The sequence below is a fragment of the Etheostoma spectabile genome, chromosome 9, assembly GCF_008692095.1.
Source record: "Etheostoma spectabile isolate EspeVRDwgs_2016 chromosome 9, UIUC_Espe_1.0, whole genome shotgun sequence".
NCBI lineage: Eukaryota > Metazoa > Chordata > Actinopteri > Perciformes > Percidae > Etheostoma > Etheostoma spectabile.
In genome coordinates, this window is record NC_045741.1 from 29,399,679 (window position 1) to 29,411,885 (window position 12,207).

Sequence of the window (12,207 nt, forward strand, 5' to 3'; positions counted from 1 at the left end):
CCAGTCACCTGGCACAGCCATCAAACCTTCTCGCTGTGCCAGGGACTCTGCGATAGCCTTTATTGGTCATCTCATCGCCATGTCCCCTTTCACTATAAATAACCCGCTCTATGAGTCTATTGTTCCTGGAAGGACATTCCCATGCCCTCTTCCCCACCGACACGAAGGGAAGACCCCACTTTCACCTCATTGACTGGCCGTGTGTTTGTGCACTGGGAGCGACAGCGTGTCTGAGCTGCCGGTCTCACTGGGTCCGAGAGGAGGATTTAGGAGGTAGTGTGAGACAGGATGCTTCCCGCCGGCGTCAGGTGGATGATATTACTGATACGCTGTCACAACATAGCACTCTTACAGGAACCTCTTCTGCCTTTTCCAACATACTTCTCCTTCTAACTCCCTCTGGCTTTCTCCGTGATTGCCAAATGTACACAGCCAAAGAGTGCTGAGGTTGCAGACTTGTCTTTTCCTTTCCCATTAGTCTTAGCGGTACATCTGAGAAAAAAAAAACAGGCCTTCCATTTGTTTTTGTTCAGAGCTGCCAGTGGCTCCTCAGTTCCTTGATGTAATTCTAATGGCATCCACCAGATGGGGTGTTGTGACCCCTTGGGATTCTGTTCGAGATAAGGTGTTATTAGTGGATTGATCATCATCCAGGCTCAATGTGAAATATAACAAAAACCGCAGAGATAAGACAGGGTGATACCTGCTCTTTCCAATTCTCACAAAGCACACATTGACAATATCTGACTGTTTTAAAGAGCATTTTCCCTGAAGCTGGAAGTGCTTTGTGGTGGATCGGACAACATTATGAGGAATCTAAATTACTGCCACATTTATTATAATACTCCTAACCCACACACTCCTCCCTTTGCCCCTCTCTGTCTCTATTCAGAGAACTGGGATTGAACCCTGTCTCATAGGCCTGCTCGGATTTGTGCAGATGCACTGGTGGGGGTTGTTGTTGTTTGTATGTGGATGGAGTCCCGGTCTTCGAGGTTCTTAAAACCCTTTTAAGAGCTCCAGTCTGTCTCCTCTTGACTCCTCGCGGTATGCGGATGGAGGCCGGGGACGATGCTGGCTTCGGGCTGCGGTGTTTTGTGGGAACCAGAGTCCTGCCAACAAGTATGAGACGTCCCACTGTCAAAGAACGCAGTGGAAGCGTGTTTGTGTTTACACGATCTCAGCATGTATGTGTGCGTGTGTGCGTGTGTGCGACTATAGTATGTCTGATGTGTGTGCAAGTATGAGAATCACAGTGTGGGCATGAGTGCTTAAGTTCAGGCCTGCAATGTACATTAGTGTGTTCTTGTGTGATAGTGAGCTCATGGCGGTGGGTGTATTGCGTTTATAGCATGTGGTTCCCCTTGCGTCAATCAATCAGAGGCTTTTATTGTGACAGTCTTGGCGACATGAGTCTATTAGCCACCGCAATTGAACTGAGGATCCTAACTCATCTCTAACGCAGTGCCTCTGCTGAGGCCTCAGTTTGGGACGATAAAACATGGTGTACCCAAAATCTATGATGATGTCATGAGAACAGTGACATCAAATGTCAAAAGGGTTTTTTTCACCACTGAAATACTACAGAAAAACAGCTTGAACCGATTTTTTTGGCCTCTCAGGGAAAACAGAAAACTGTCTGTAAACACTCATATATTTACACATTACATTTTGGCCACTTGGTGAATGAAAATCTAATATTCACTCTCCTTTTAGCTCTGGTCCGATCTATGCCAACTCCTGACAAATATAACTGACTCTTTTAGCTGCAAAATGCTTCGCTATGTTTGCCAAGTACTCACTAACTTCATCTGTTTCCCAATTGGCGCTGGGCGGGTTGCATGTAGGGGATTTTTTAGAGCTTTTCACCCCAAAATCAGCTTTCTGCTGTGCCGAGAAATAATGCTGAGGAGAGCAGTGCGAGTAGTCTCGCATTGCCAGACCTAGCTACACAGCGCTGTGTCAGCGCTGGAGTAGTGGTCTGGCTGCATGAGTTCACATTCTGGTATAGGGGGTGTTGTGTCGTAGTCTGTCCCCCCCCGAATGGTGGAGCAGATCCCGACAGGAGAACAGAGTTCGTGACAACAGGGGGGGGAAAAAAACATTTTTTATTTCTTTCAACCAATCACAATGGTCTTGGGGACGTTAAACCCCTGATGCAGTGGCGGGGCCCTTGCAAAATAGATAGAGATATCAAAAAAAAAAAAAGGAGAGGAATGCCCAACGTGTCGGATTTCAGCCGTGTGAAGTGCTAAAGTTGCTGGCGATAAAACCAAAACAAGTTAAATGACGCTAAAAATCTATCTATGGGGAAAAAGCAGCCGGTGATAATTCTATGTGAGTTTGTTACCAAAAAACGACTGATCCAACTACTGGTAAATATAAAATTATAGATTGAAGTAGCTTTAACTCAAACCATGAAGTGCCAAAGGGCTTTCATGGCTGTATTGAGATGTGTACGTTTAATCGGATTTGCCCTGCAGGTACAAAACACATCTGCCAGTGGAAATTCCACCAGTTTGGTGACACATGGGGTAACAATGGCCACGTCTGTTGATGTGTGCTTGTGAAATCAGCTGATCAAAGTCATAGCTAGATGGAAAAATTGAGATGTTTAACAGCCCATCATTGACGTGTACTGCCAAGGTAAGGGGGAAGCATGACGGCGTGCAGCGTGTCAGGTTGTGCAATGTGAATTGGAGCTGTGTAGGTCTGAAGTGTCAACACTGAAGCAGTCAAAATAAGGACAAGGGTTCAGTCTGGGAGAGTCTCAACAAAAATACTGTGACTTTTGCTGATCAATGAGTCAGTGGTAGATTCATATCCTGTCTGACGCCAGGCCACGAATAAGTGGTGTGCAGCGAATTGCCTGAGGGGGCATTCAGGATCACAAACATATTGAAGATATAACCATATTCCCCGTTTTCCAATGGATAAATAAAACATGTGCGTCTCATTTCCTAGAACAGGGGAAGCAGGAAGTTCGAGACAGGACGAGAGCGTGATGGCCTTCATTCTGCCTCGAGTCCCTCGATCTTGAAGCTAAAAGTGTCTCAATGTTGTGAGCAGATTCAAAAATAATGCCTTTTTCTAATTTTCCTTTTACATGTGTATCCATCTCAAGGACTGCTTGGAAATCAAATTCAACAACCCAAAATCTAATCTAGGGCTAAGGCGGGGGGGGGGGGATTTGATTTAAAATATACTGGGTAAACAGGAAATGTGTATTCCACCCACCTCGGTTAGAGATAATTACATTTTGTGCTATTCATTATTCCACCCACACACCTACATAATCCTTAACACTTGCATGTACCCCTGGACTGTGGAAGAATGCCTGCATGTAAATGAATCTAGTATAACCTGCTTGGATCCCACTCATTTTCTCATTTAACTAAACTGAATATCTCCTATCCCACTACAATTCCAATTCCTTCCGCATTTCTATTATTGTCCACCCAATGTGAAATGAACCAAAACTCTCAAAACAGGTTTTTTCAGTTCAGTGGAGTCTCCACGCCCCTCAACTCTTTCTCTATCTCCCACTTTTCCTTAGGAAGTGGGATAATTTAAGATGTCACTCGCTATTCCTGACCCATCACGTGACGGTATGGCATTGGCATGGGATCGCTGTAACTATTCATACTCGCGCGTGGTGGCCGCGACACTAGCTGCAGTCTTCTCCTAAACAGAGATGTCGCAACTGAGCAAAAGCTACCGACATTGCGTTTTCTACGTACCCGAAGAAGAAAAAGGTAAACAATGGCAGTACTGGAAGCAGCATTGACGTCAATGTCAACAGTGGCGGAGATGATATGGGAGTCACTGGATGAGGAAGAACAGCTGCTTTTGAGCCTGCTTGCAAAGAAATGGAAAAAAAAGGTGGAATGTCCATCCTTTGAATAACAGCAAACATAACTATGGTGAGTTCAATGGCCTTGTGAAACAAATGAGGATAGTCAAAGAGAAGCACTTTGGATTTTTCAGAATGCCCGCCCAACAATTCAATGACCTAGTTCATTGGATCGAGCCTTTTGTTCAGCATAAATGAACTCATCTTAACCCAGTAAGTTTACAGGAGAGAATTGGAGTCACTCTGAGAGTCCTGGCATCCGGTTGCCCTCGAACTTGTCCATGCGACCTCTGGTCGCACACCTCACATCCTGGCGGGCCAGCGGGATCAACGTCAAGTTGACGCCACATTGTCGCGCGACAGGTCGGTAACGGCGACGTGTCACTGCCCGATGTGAGGCGAGTGTGCTGTATTTTTATATAGCGCTTTTAGTCTTAACGACTACTCAAAGCGCTTTTCCATAGTACAGGAACCATTCACCATTCACACACACACATTCATACACTGTGGCCGAGGCTGCCGTACAAGGTCCCACCTGCTCATCAGATAAACACTCACACACATTCACACTCCAAAGGCGCAGCATCGGGGGCAACTTGGGGTTCAGTGTCTTGCCCAAGAACACTTTAACATTGGACTGCAGGGCCAGGGATTGAACCACCAACCTTCCAATTGGCAGGCAGATTTGGGTCAAGCATGAGTCACTTTGCGACAAGTAGCATATAAGACGCTAACGAGAGACTTCTGTAATGTCAACACAGTAAAAATGGACCTAGGGGAGAGCCGGGACAGTTGAAACACTTTTTAATTAAACGTAATTTACAAAGTGGTCGTATCACACTGAAAGCTGATATTTTGTCAGTAGCAACCTACACGTGTCATCTGTCAAATACAGTTGCATTTTCAGCTTTGGACAATACCGTTCAGGAATTATTACAGCAAGAGTGGGACATGCGTAATGTCATCTGTCCCTCCTGGACGGGACAAATGAAACAGCATGCGGGGACGAATGAAACCTACTGTTTAAGCCATATAAACTTCCAACAACTTTAATATTTTACTGTATATCATGGATGGTACTTCCAAAAGGTGTTATTATAGATTGTTGCAGGGCTATACGTCTTTGTGAATGTCTGTTAACAACTCATCGCCGTCATCCTGAAGCGCGTATGAAGCGGTTGTTGAAATATCATCAGCACTGTGGATGATTGTGCTATTTATAGCTAGAACAGTAGAGCTAGAAAGTAGTTTACATCTGAGCATGCGCGACTCAAATCTGCACTCGACTCCCATCGGGCAGTGATAAGACCTTAAGTAGGTCGGACGGACCGAGCGCTCCTTTCCGGGACTCACTGAGACTAGGATCACAGGTCAGAATGAGCTATTCTCCATTATCGCCGTCTGTCTATCTGTGTTATCTTTCTCTCCAACTACAATATTTGTAATGACACTTCTCACTAGCCGGCACCATCGCTCCCGCTGATGCCCTTTCGATCTCTGATGGGCGTCCTGTTCATGATGTTACCACAGCGCCTTCACCCGCCCTCCATCTGAACTCCTCTCTCCCTCCTCCATGTCCTCTCTTCATTACTCAACTCACCGCTCTTGCCTCACCTCACAACGTCATCTCTAGCATTTCCAGGAAGTGCATATGAAGTACCAGAAGCAATTTTCCCCTCTGACTGAAGATGAATCACTTCATAAATAATAATAAAGTGGAGTGGAATTTTTTAATCTTGCTCAGCAGTCTTGGGCGTGAAACAGGAGGAGGGAGGTGAACTTTGACACGATGCACGCTGAACCTTTTGGGGAGGCGGCTAACAACATAATAGGATTTCATGAGATTTTGAGAGGTCGATGGCCAGCCTTTCATTGTTCGCTGACAGGGAATCTATTGTCAGTGATGTTCCACTCTTGTCCATCAGGACCATGAAGAAATAATTGAAACATGCTTACCGTGGCTGGTCTTATGTGTACGTGTAATTCTTTTGTGATGTATTGTATTTATGAGAGTTGTTAAATGCTTCCTTTTGTTGTGAAGCACTTTGTGATCTTCATCTGAGAAAAGTGCTATACAAATAAATTTTACTTACTTACTTACTTACCGTAATACCTCAAATAAAAGCCGGGGCCTTTAACCTGAACCGCAGCAGGCACCAGTCTTTTATTTGAGGCAAGCCTTTATTTCTAATTGTTAGACTGTTAGATATGTATAATTGTTTTAAATAAACTGTTTTAAATGAAAAGCCATAGTGTTTTTTAAGAGAAATTATCACCATATACAACAGCAGCCAGAAGGGCCACAAAGTAATTTGGGTCAGAAACAGTCAAACACCCCCGCTGTCAGTTTGAACCCTGTAAATGTACCGGGTATTTATGTCAAATAAATGTACTACAGTATTGCTGGTAGACTACAATAAGAGCATACAGTAGTTACACCTGTATCTGATTAACGTCACAGACAGTAGCTAGCTAGCTTTGTTTCTAGCACCAGGCATCCTCCTGGTTCTTCCAGTATCGGATTCTCCTGGGGTCGAGTTTTCCTCCGCATACTTCAAAACTTTGGGTTGTTGTTGAAAAGTCCGTCACTAGCACCAGAGCCCATCATTCTCTGCTCTCACTGCATGAGACCCTGAGATGAGAGATTACTCCACATTTTAAATGTTAATATTGTGACAATATTCTAGATCTGCTCCGTTCTCTGTCAAGTAAATACTGCAGTACATTGTCTTCCTCTGATGTAGAAGGACACTGTCAGTCAGTAGTAGGCTATACAGTGGAGTTAGATGTTAAGAGTTGTTTGGGGGTCCTTCTGTAAGACATTTTGAGAGTTAGGTTTTAGAGAATTCTACAGGCCTTCCAAACAGGCATAATTTCAACAGGCACGTACTCTTTTGAAGCGCTCATGTTCTGCTCATTTTCAGGTTCGTAATTGTGTTTTGAGGTTGTACCAATAGGTTTACATGATTTCCATTTATAAAAAATACATATATAAAAGAAAATAAATAAAAAACATTTTTGTTGCTGCAGATCCTGTTTTGACCCTGTGTCTGTTTCAGCTACAGAGTGAGGCATCTCACTTCTTTGCTGTCTTTATGGGAGTCCCACATGCTCAGTGGCTAGTTAAGATCCCATCATCTAGATAACTCTTTCTCCAGCTTTGATCAGCACAAGGCAGGATTTGCTGGGAGACTACTAGACAAGGGCCACTTGTGGACTACCTGCAGGACAGGGACAGGAAGTAGTTCTTTTGGAGATTTTGGTCAACTAGTGGCTGTTGCAGTGTTTTGCCAATGAAAACGGGCTAGCACGCTACGGTTAGCCACCTCATCTCATCTAGTGATGTAGAAAGCCGTGCAGATGTTGAACCGCTCACCCGGAGACTGAAGACAGAGGACATTCAGAAGCCGGATCTCACTCAAAACACCATAGATGGTTTTTTTCAAGTTTGTATGTGTGCGGAAGCACCAGAGACACAACACCCCAAATCCCAGAAAAAAAAAGGACTTTTTCATAATATAGGCATTTTAACAAATAAAAAAAAAATACATGTTCTGGCAAAGGAGGGTATGATGAAACCTCACCATGCACTTCAGTCAGTGGTGTGTAATGAGAGTGTGTCCCTGCTTATGTACAGTATGTGCGTGACGATTTAGCTTATATGCATCAATGACGTCATTTGCCAGAGGACATGTCTAGTTACCAGCCCTCATTTCCCCAAAGTTGTGTAACTATGGGGAACTCTGCCAATTGAAATATGCTACACACACAGCTCACAACAGTACAATAGCACATACACACATAGTACACACAGTTGTATTACACATACAGCTCTATATATGGGCTCCGAAAGAGTGCATACTGCACATATTGTATGCACACTAGGGCTGCACAATATATCAATATACACATGTGACATATCACAAAACACTCTCCGAGATGTTTGTGTTAGTTGGAAGACAATCTCAGTAGGAAACTGCACTTCGATAGGTAATGGTCCCCTTTTTTTTTTAAGTGTTACTTTGTTGTTACTTTCAAATCAATGTTCAATAAAAGAACGTTAAGAATTATTACGAAATAAAGCAGCAAATTGTTTGTCCTTTAGCTGAATACTGAAAGCTGCCCGACAGTGTACTTTAACCCTCATGTTGTCCTCGAGTCAAATTGACCCGTTTTCCTATATCGGTGTTCTTTTTAACTACCCCAAAATAACATGATTGATTCCAGACAACGCTCTTTGGCAAGTACACATCTCTACCATCCTTCATTTTGGGGCATCTTATTCAATTTCATAGCATTTGGAGAAAGAAATTGAAGTGTTTTGAAATATTATTGAGTAAAAGTTGACATATTCCAGTCTGTGATTATCCATTAACATCCATTCCTTTAATTTTAGTGTGAATAATTCATAATTTCTGCTTTTCTAACTCAAACTTCAAGTGTACTTTCTTAAAAATGAGGTTCATTGACCATAAATACCAACAATGACTGTAAAACTAAAGTTAATAAGTTAGTGTTTCATAGTGTTAAAAAAAGTGACAAACAAAAAAAAAAAGTGTTGAAAGAGGGACAAAAACGTAAGAAAAAGTTAAAAACATTGAAACAAGGATCAACAAAAGTGTTGATTTTAAATTTTGACGGGAAGAAAACGCAAGGGTTAATATTTTGTTTTGGTTTATTTATCGCGAGAAATGTCGCAATATTCAATTGATCACATCTCTTCTATTTCCTCAGTTCCTGCAGCGCTAATCCATACAGACCGTGATTGATGGCTCAGCTCATCTGTTTATCAGTAACCGTGTGTCAGTTTGGAGCTTGATTTGTAGTTCTTTTGGTTGACTTATGTGTTCTTGTGCACAGCATGCCAACCTCATTCTCCCTCCAGCGCCTGATGCCCACTCGTCTGTATCAAATCACCCCGTCTCCTTCTCCTCGTCTTTAATATCCCCCCCAATCGCCTCTCTTTATTCACACAGGAATGTGTGATATGTAGATCAGCAGACAGCGTGTGTGTAATGTTCCCGCTGAGCTCCAGAGAGAGGGCCGGAGGAGGGAGAAGTGGTGAAAAACAACCCCGCTGCCACCTCCACTCACGCATCCTTCATCGCCCCTCTCTCCCTCTCTCGGCGAGCCAACGACCATCACACACCTGACCTACTTCCATGGCCTTTTTACCTCTATGCCAGTGAACTGTTGTGCATGTGAACGGTACGTCTGGCAGGGAACGTGAAACAGGATCGCCGATCACATGTGGTGCTCAGAAAATGTTGCATCTGGATTTTCCTTTTTGCCATAAAAAAACCCCTTCAGAAGCCACATTAGCCTCCGGGAATGTATTCTCCTGCACGTCATTTATTTCATGCCTGAAATCTATTTAATATTGGGAAATGATGTGTTTGGGATTTATATGAAGATAATTTAAGACAGGGCTTTAGGAAAAGAGGGATTTGGAGTGACAAAGGGAGAAGGAGAAGGCTGAGGAGGAGCATGTGAGTGTTGCATAAAAAGGTCTGTTGTCGATGATAACACGACTGGAGGAGAGCGCCACTGTGCAGAGAGTGCAAGCAGACTTACCATGTAGGCCTTGCAGTCCCAGAATGAGCGCAAAAGAGAGAAAGAGAAAAAGTAAAAGGAGGGGGACGATTGAGGAAAAAAAAAAAAAGAAATCCCTGCAGGGTTTTGGCAACGGCGCAGATAACAAAGTGAGAGGCCAGAGGAGGAAAAGAGACAAAGACCTGCTGAGCGTTCCTGATAAATTACCACTCACCTGGGCACCCCCGATGGCTCAGATGGTAGAGCGGGCGCCCATATATATGAGGTTTACTGCTCAACACAGCGGGCCGCAAGTTCGACTCCAACCTGGGGCCCTTTGCTGAATGTTATTCCCCCCCAACCCCTCTCTCCCCTTTTATTTCTTCATCTGTCCTGTACAAATAAAAAGGTCGAAAATGCCCCAAAAAAATATCTCAAAAAAGAAAAAATTACCACTCACCTCACATATTTCACCCGTACACGGGCCGAGTGAGATGGTGGGTACTACGTGTGCACATTACGTCAAGCAGAAGTTACAGATCGGTTACACATTTTCTTCTCTTGTGAGATGCAGATAGTTTATGGAGTTACAGTCTCTTGTAGTTTTTTTATTTTATTTTTTTTAACACTTCAGGCCGTGCCAAAAACACGTCTACTACAACACAGTCATCACATGTATACTCTTTTCCCCCAACAGATTCTGAAGAGGCTCCTCTAAATGTCAACAAGTTAAAAAGAAGGACGGGAGATGCTAATGTAGTCACTTTAACCATTTAGCTGTGACCTTTGACCCCAACTGAGGTGAAAGTTCACACAGATAAAGAGGTAAACAGAAAGCAGGGTAACTTTGTGGAAACAGGCCTGGTCACAACGCCTCCACAAATCATCCTCTTATTTGCAAGACTCCCCCTTATCGCTGACCACAGACAAGATTTCAACATGATAACGCCCATGAATCATGGCCCTGGGGTTTTACACTTAAGCTGATAAGCGTTGAAATAAACCAAACTCAGAGAGCGTGGCTTTCAGGCATTTCACCGGCTCCACCGGTCCAGAAAACGGCCGACTACAACACCGCGGCACTGTCAGCAGGACGGCAGGCGGCTCATAGGAGCGACATGTCCAAGGCCTCAGCCATCCTCCAGTAAAAGGCAGGAAACACGCAAGTGGAAGACCAAGGCATGCAGCTTAAACCGACTTAGCAGATGGCAGTAGCAGTTTTAAAATGTAACGATGAATTGATAGTCTTTGACATCTTGGCACACCATGGTATAGCCGTTTAGCAAAGCTGGGCTCTGAATGATTCCACAGAGTTTTCCTGGTAGCGTGATACCGTTCACCAATGACAGGGTCAGGACGGGGGCAGAGCTCTTTTACCACAACACCTGACACATTAAATACACAGGTTTATTGGATGTATGTGTTACAGTAGCTACAGGGCAGGCCTCTGTTCGGTTTTTATGAAAGAATTGGGCTGGGTCTCACACCCATACTTCCGTCAGTACACTGCTAATGTGCACTGACCACTTACTGCCCAGGTTTGTTAGTATTGTCCCAAAAGGAACATTTTAAAAACGTGCACAAACACTACATTGCCTAGCCAACAATGACGTTTTCCCTGATGACAGCTACTGGAAAGCAAACACTATGAGAACTAGGGGTGGGGCAAAATAGCGATACGGCAATATACCGTCATCCTGGCACTAAATATTGATATTTTCATTAGTGAAATAAGGCACTCTAAATGGATTTCCCTGCTCCCATTGTTGCTACTTCATGGCTTCTCAACCCTTACCCCCAACACATGAATGAGGGAAACTTGAACGTGAGTTAACCAGCCAATTTGGAGGTGGTTTTCAACAGAGAGACATTTTGTATTCACAGTTAGACGGATATCGTGATGTAAGATTATAGGATTGTCTAGCAACACATTGATTATCGTAGAATTGCTGTACTGTGATATTATCCGTTCGTTAGACATGTATCGTATTGAATCATGAGGTGCCCTGTGATTCCCACCCATAATGAGTATGACCATAAATGATCTTCAGACTGGGAAAGTCTCAGGCCAGACAGTAAGTAAAACTATGTTCACTATGTTAAGGTTTTTATAGTCATGACCTTAGCTGAGGCTCTTCCAGAAAACTGCACAAAATGTGGCAACGGGGTTTACTGGTCTTACTTTTGCTCCCAAATAAGGCGTAGGGTCCTATCTTGCGCCCGGCGCGTCGCAGTGCAAATCGCAATGCCAGTGCCTTTGCTAGTTTCACACTGATGCAGTTGTCAATTTTCCATCCAGCTCCCAGGTTGTTTAAATATGTAATGCACCTGCGAACATGGACGTGCTGGTCTCACAGGGAGGTGTGTTCTGGTGCATTCTGCTATCTTGCGGCAACGGGAAGTGATTGCGCCAAGACCAAAAAAAAACTGGTTTAATAGTTAATAAAAGTCAATAGTGCAGCATTTCATTGTTATTTTAACAGCGCATTAGAGAAAATGCGCCTAGGCGGGTAAAAAAAAAAATATTACGGCGCAAACACTCAACAACGCACAACAATGCACCGAGGTACAAAGGCGCCCGGCTTTTAAAGGGAATGGGAAAAGACACCGATTGGTTGATTGCATGTTACGCCCAAAACACCCCTATGAAGACGACAATAAGTACAACCCTTTCGAACCACGCACAGACCCTGCAGGAGGATTTGGACACGTGCGCCATGCGCTTCATGCTGTGCGCTTAGATCGTCAAAATAGGGGCCCACATGTTAACAAGATGACCCGGCCAGTGCGGCTGTTGTTGCAGTTCCGAGTTCATCTCTGGG